The sequence below is a fragment of the Coregonus clupeaformis genome, unplaced genomic scaffold (genome assembly GCF_020615455.1).
Source record: "Coregonus clupeaformis isolate EN_2021a unplaced genomic scaffold, ASM2061545v1 scaf1288, whole genome shotgun sequence".
NCBI lineage: Eukaryota > Metazoa > Chordata > Actinopteri > Salmoniformes > Salmonidae > Coregonus > Coregonus clupeaformis.
The window spans coordinates 74,046-80,045 of record NW_025534742.1 but is presented as its reverse complement, the minus strand read 5'-3'; positions in this window follow the sequence as shown (position 1 = coordinate 80,045).

Sequence of the window (6,000 nt, the reverse complement as noted above, 5' to 3'; positions counted from 1 at the left end):
CTTTGTGGCTGTGTTGTCTAGTGGAAATTGGGTCAAGTGGCCAATGTAGAAATCGCTCTGTCATTTCCTGATTGATAAAATTCTACACTGTTCGCTCAATTTCAGTTTATGTGAGATAACAAGCACTGAATAGTGTAGGGCAGGGGTATTCAACTCTGACCCTACGAGGTCCGGAGCCTGCTGCTTTTCTGTTCTACCTGATCATTAATTTCTCCCACCTGGTGTCCCAGGTCTAAATCAGTCCCTGATTAGAGGGGAACAATGAAAAAATGCAGTGGAACTGGCTTTGATGTCCTGAGTTGAGGGGTGTAGGGAATCATTGTACCATCTAAAACGCTGTGAAATATCTCTTCAATAATAACACATATATAGTCTTTCCAGCTGTTTGAAGCTGCTGGACCAAAACAGAAAATAAAAGGCTCAAGTGTGAGTCTCCTCCATGTTACGAGGAAATGGGATTCTGGGGAGGGGAGAAATATGTTTTAAATGCTGCCTAGTGCTGTTAGAATTCTCCTAGCTTCCACCTGGGGGAGACATTCTGAGACATTCTCGGTGTAGCACCTTTAAGTCATGATAACTTTGTGGAGGTTGAGGGGTTAGTTGGTTGGTGTTTCTTTCCTTTGGTGTTGTCAGATCTCCCTCTGTACGGTCCTTCAAATGGACCCTTCCTTGGTTTACCCCTGTAATGTGCTTCAAATGGTCCCTTCCTTGGTTTTGCCCAGATAGGCCACTGCACTGACTGAACCTTGTACAGTGCATCACTTTCAGCATGGGGAGATAGTGATTGGTTGATAATGAGTGTGTGCTATAAATCGGTGTACTGAAGTCTGACTCTTTGGTCTCTGAACATCATTACAGTAGGCGATCCATGACAATATTCAGTGGGATGCAGAATTGTTCAGTAGGCTACATATTCATGTACAGGTCTGTCTCTTCTTTCTTTCTTTCTTTCTTTCTTTCTTTCTTTCTTTCTTTCTTTCTTTCTTTCTTTCTTTCTTTCTTTCTTTCTTTCTTTCTTTCTTTCTTTCTTTCTTTCTTTCTTTCTTTCTTTCTTTCTTTCTGTAAGAGAGCAGTAACGTCCTCCTCTCTGTGTCTTTTTCTCCTGGATGGTCACACAGGGTTTTCTGAGGTACTAAAATAGAGAACTCTTTTTTTGCATGACAGGGCACTCATTTCCGTAAGGAAACTACAGTAGGCTATTAGGAAGGCAATATGGAAGACAGGGAGAGTTTGTATGAACCAGCCCAATGCACTGACCTCAACAGTATTGTAGCCTTAATGTTGTATTAGGCTGAGTCTGGGTGTGTTTTGGGTGGCTGATTTCATTGTCAGTGCTGATCTGGCTGTAGTGAGTTGGAAACCATCCCTCGTGAAACCACAACTTCTGGCTGTAGTGAGTTGGAAACCATCCCTCGTGAAACTAATTCATTTAAATACAAACAAATATCCAGTTGCCCCATGGGAAAAGAAGTGGGCCTATATGATTCACATTGGAAATTCTTAAGAGACGTAACTTAAAAATCAAATAATACATCTGTGTATAAAATACCAAATTGAGGTTAAAACCAAGAGGCAGAATAAAAGACGTGTTCTAGAGCCTAATATGTCATACATGTCACTCGAACATCTCGCCTGTGGTTCAGGCTCTAACATCTCGCCTGTGGTTCAGTCTCAAACATCTCGCCTGTGGTTCAGTCTCTAACATCTCACCTGTGGTTCAGCCTCTAACATCTCGCCTGTGGTTCAGCCTCTAACATCTCACCTGTGGTTCAGCCTCTAACATCTCGCCTGTGGTTCAGCCTCTAACATCTCACCTGTGGTTCAGCCTCTAACATCTCACCTGTGGTTCAGCCTGTCAGTTGTGGTCCAGGGGTCAACTCGAGAGGTCACTCACTCCCGTGGCACTGTATATCCAGGAAGAACAGGGGGGAGGGAGATAACACGAAAACACTTCCTGATTCACAACAGGGGGCGGGGGCTTAAACAGCATACATACTGATTAATCAGTCAATGCTAATTTGATTAAATCAGATTTGGATTTGAATGAAATGGGTTTCTGTTATTGGATTTGAATGAAATGGGTTTCTGTTATTGGATTTGAATGAAATGGTGTATTGCTGTAACATAGGAGCTAGTAGGACTTTTCCACAATGTGAGAGACCTGCAGTGCGTGTTTGATTGAACTCAGCCCTTGGGTCTACAGCTGCAGCCCTGCCACAACACAAATACCATTCAACACACTGACCTACCCTGGCCTCAGACAACCATCAGAAAAACATGGAAGACTTTATAAAATAAGACTTCTGGTTTGAACTGAATGTCATTGCTCACCGATTGTAATCTGATGATGTTAACATGCCTTTGGACTTTGGATGTACATATTTTGAACATGGCCTTGTTGGTTTGGTTTTTACATGAGACAATGTGTCTATAAGTGTTTTATAGGCAAGGTGGGTGGCAGGTAGCTTAGTGGTTAAGAGCGTAGTGCCAGTAACCGAAAGGTGTGCCCTTGAGCAAGGCACTTAACCCTAATTGCTCCTGTAAGTTGCTCTGGATAAGAGCGTCTGCTAAATGACTAAACTGTAAATGTAAGGTGTTTCGGTACGCATGTGTTGTTTTACAGACCTGGGTTCAAATACTATTTGATATCATTTCAAATACTTTATCTGGGCTTGATTGAGCTTGACTGGCACCATGGAACCAATAGAATAGTCACAAGGAGTGCAAACCCCGCCCATCTGGTACTCCAGGCAGACTAGACTAGAGCAAACTCTGAACGTTTATGAAAGATTTCAAGTAGTAATTGAACCCCGGTCTGGTTGTTGAATCCAAGTACTATCTGAGCATATTGCATATCTGAGAAGCCAAGATGATAGTTTTCCTCGTTTCTGTTTTTAGACTACACAAGCATGTGAGATGTATTCTTTTTCTCCCAGCTGTGTTACAGCCTAGTGAAGGATTCAACTGCTGTGGTAAGGAAAAAGCCCAAGTCAATGGATGTGTCCCAAATGGTACCCTATTCCTTACAAGTGGCACTTCTTTTGACCAGAGCTTAATGGACCCTGGTTAAAAGTAGTGCACTACAGTACATAGGGAAATAGGATGCCATTTGGGATGCAAAATGTTTTTTAAATTTTTTTTGGAAAAGCAAACTATTTTATTAATGGAGTGTCCTATGTAGGTTAGGTTGTGCTGTTGTTGATGTTGTGTGGGTTTACAATCGTATTTCCTTTTATCAAGAGTCATGAACAAGGCCATTTTCCTGTTAAATTAAATATTAAAAGATCACAAGACTATCTATCTATAAAGTTAGGTCTAACCAAATTGTTTTCTCACCAATTGACTTCAGATGAGGATATAGGATTCAGGACGAGAAATTTGACAAAATCCAGTTATTTAGTATGAATAAAAGATGCCTCTCTGCTACAACATGCAAACGGTTGTTTCTGTATGATGTAGCTAGTGTTGTCTGACTGAGTGCCTCAGGGAAGAAGATCCCTAGTTAACAGATTCATTCTCTATTCTGTGTTTTCCACGGAGGATCCTGCATATAAACCAGTCCCACAGGTGCAATGAAACTCTTAGTCTGTGTCCCAAAGGGCAATCTATTCCTTATATAGTGCACTACTTTCGACAAGAGCCCACGGGGCAAATGTAGTTCACTATGTAGGGAATAGTGCGCCATAGGGCTCTGGTCAAAACTAGTGCACTATGTAGGGAATAGGGTGTCATTTGGGACACACACAGTGACTTATTATACACACTACTTCCTAACTGATTGAAACCAAATCGAGTCATTCATGGAGAATTTTGACATTTTGCATTGGAGCATTTTTTTGTGTGTGTGCATTAAATTAGTAATTCCACTAGTGGTGCTATCTCCCTCTTCAAATGTCTTATTTTCCCATGCTTTTGTTAAAACAACTACTTTGTAGATCAATAAACGTGTCATCTTGGAATGTGCCGGTGCTCAATGTGTTTCATTCTGGCAGGGCTGAACCACAGACCGAGCTCTTGACAACGAGCCATCAGGAAAACAAGAGAGTCTGTGTCCTGCCCCTGCCAAGCTGAGAAGCTGAGAGAGGGAGCGAGGAAAGGAGGGAGATAGAGAGTGTGTGTGTGTGTGTGTGTGTGTGTGTGTGTGTGTGTGTTGTGTGTGTGTGTGTACATAAAAGAAGTAGGGGAGAGAGAGACAGTGTGGGTGTGTGCATGCTTGTGTACAGTCTGTGAGCATGTGTCTGTAAGAGAGAGTGAAAGAGAGAGATGAAGGGATGGAGACAGAGTTTGAGAAGGAGAGATAGGGTAGAGTCCTCTGGTTTGACATTTGACATCTTCCCTTACATACACAAATGCCTTTATCGCAGTGACTGAGTGATTACAGACAGGAAGTTATGCAGTTATGTGGAGGAGCAGTGGTATGGGTTAAAGAAGCAATCAGCAATAACAAAGCGAGTACCCTTCCACTGTTTTGGTAATAAACATCTGAGGGATGGGGCTGGAGAAATGTAACCACTCTCAAATTCATAGACAGAGCTATGGATGAAAGGACTGACCATCCATGATCTCAAAATGATCCGTATTTAAGTTTTGACTGCATTGCATTGCTTACAAACAATTGAGTAAAACAAGCTGATATTTTGGGTTATGATGGGTTATGAGAGTTGAACTAATAAGCTCATTTATAAGTTATATTCTTCAAGAATCAATGGGTATTATTATTCATTTGAAAGTCCTAAATAGATGTACCAATCACAGATTGCCCCTTTAAAACTGCTTTCCTCAGCCTGGGATGCCTCGGGAAAAACTAAGGGGATGTGTCTGACATACAAACCGATATTTAATAAACAAAATTGTTAAAATTAGGTTAGGGGTTAAGGTTGAGGTAAGGGTCCGTTTTTGTTTAGTCGGGGTGTCAATGGAATGCTCAGGATGACTCTGGTGATGTTTATGTTCTGTAACTCCCCCTGCTGTTTCTTTAACAAACTGTTACCATGGGAATGTAGGCCTATGTACTGTTCAATAGTAACATTTGTATCACATTCCTATTAATAAGGAATGCACCTTTTTTATCTACTTAAAATTATAAATATGTATTTTTGTAGATGTGATTTTGTAGTGGCAGGTAGCCTAGTGGTTAAGAGTTTTGGGCCAGTAACCAAAAGGTCACTGGTTTGAATCCCTGAGCAGACTAGGTGAAAAATCTGTTGATGTGCCCTTGAGCAAGGCACTTAACCCTAATTGTCGCTCTGGATAAGAGTGTCTGCTACATAATGTAGAAAAAGGAGCTGTTATATGACTTGACTGATTTTATGATCTCCATTGATAATAATGTGATGTAATCCTAAAAGATTATAGAGACGGTCCGACATGACTGAACGTTACTCAGTAATCTAATCTGGTTGGAGTGATTGCTTGACCTAATCTGAGTCCTGTGAGCACAGATTGCCAGGTAGAGTTCTGAGACTCAGTCAATGACTACGTATTGCTGCCATAGCAGGCTCCAGCGTTGTGGATGTCAATATTGAATGTGGACTGATATGTCCCAAATGGCACCCTATTCCCTATATAGTGCACTACCTTTGACCAGCTGTGGTCAAAAGTAGTGCACTACATAGGGAATAAGTGTCTATTTGGGAATAAGTGTCTATTTGGGATGCAAAATGACTGTTGTTATAACAGTGAATAAATGACTTGTGGAGCCAAGTCTCATTTGCTGGGAGCTGAGGGCACCTTCAAGAACATAGATGTGTGTAAAAGTATTTTATCTCGTCAGCTGAGCGACGCCAGGCGACCGGAAAAGGACCCTCATCTCTCTGAGCCCTTGACCTTGTGTCAGTCAGACACATTAAATGACAAATAGCTTATTCTATGTGGGTGTCCTCGAGTCCACATAGCCTACAGAGGCCATGCGTTTCTTATTGGAAGCACATTCACACCGAATGGATTGGATTCTTATAACCCATGGTAATAATATTTGTAACTGTATCTTCCTGTCAGCCC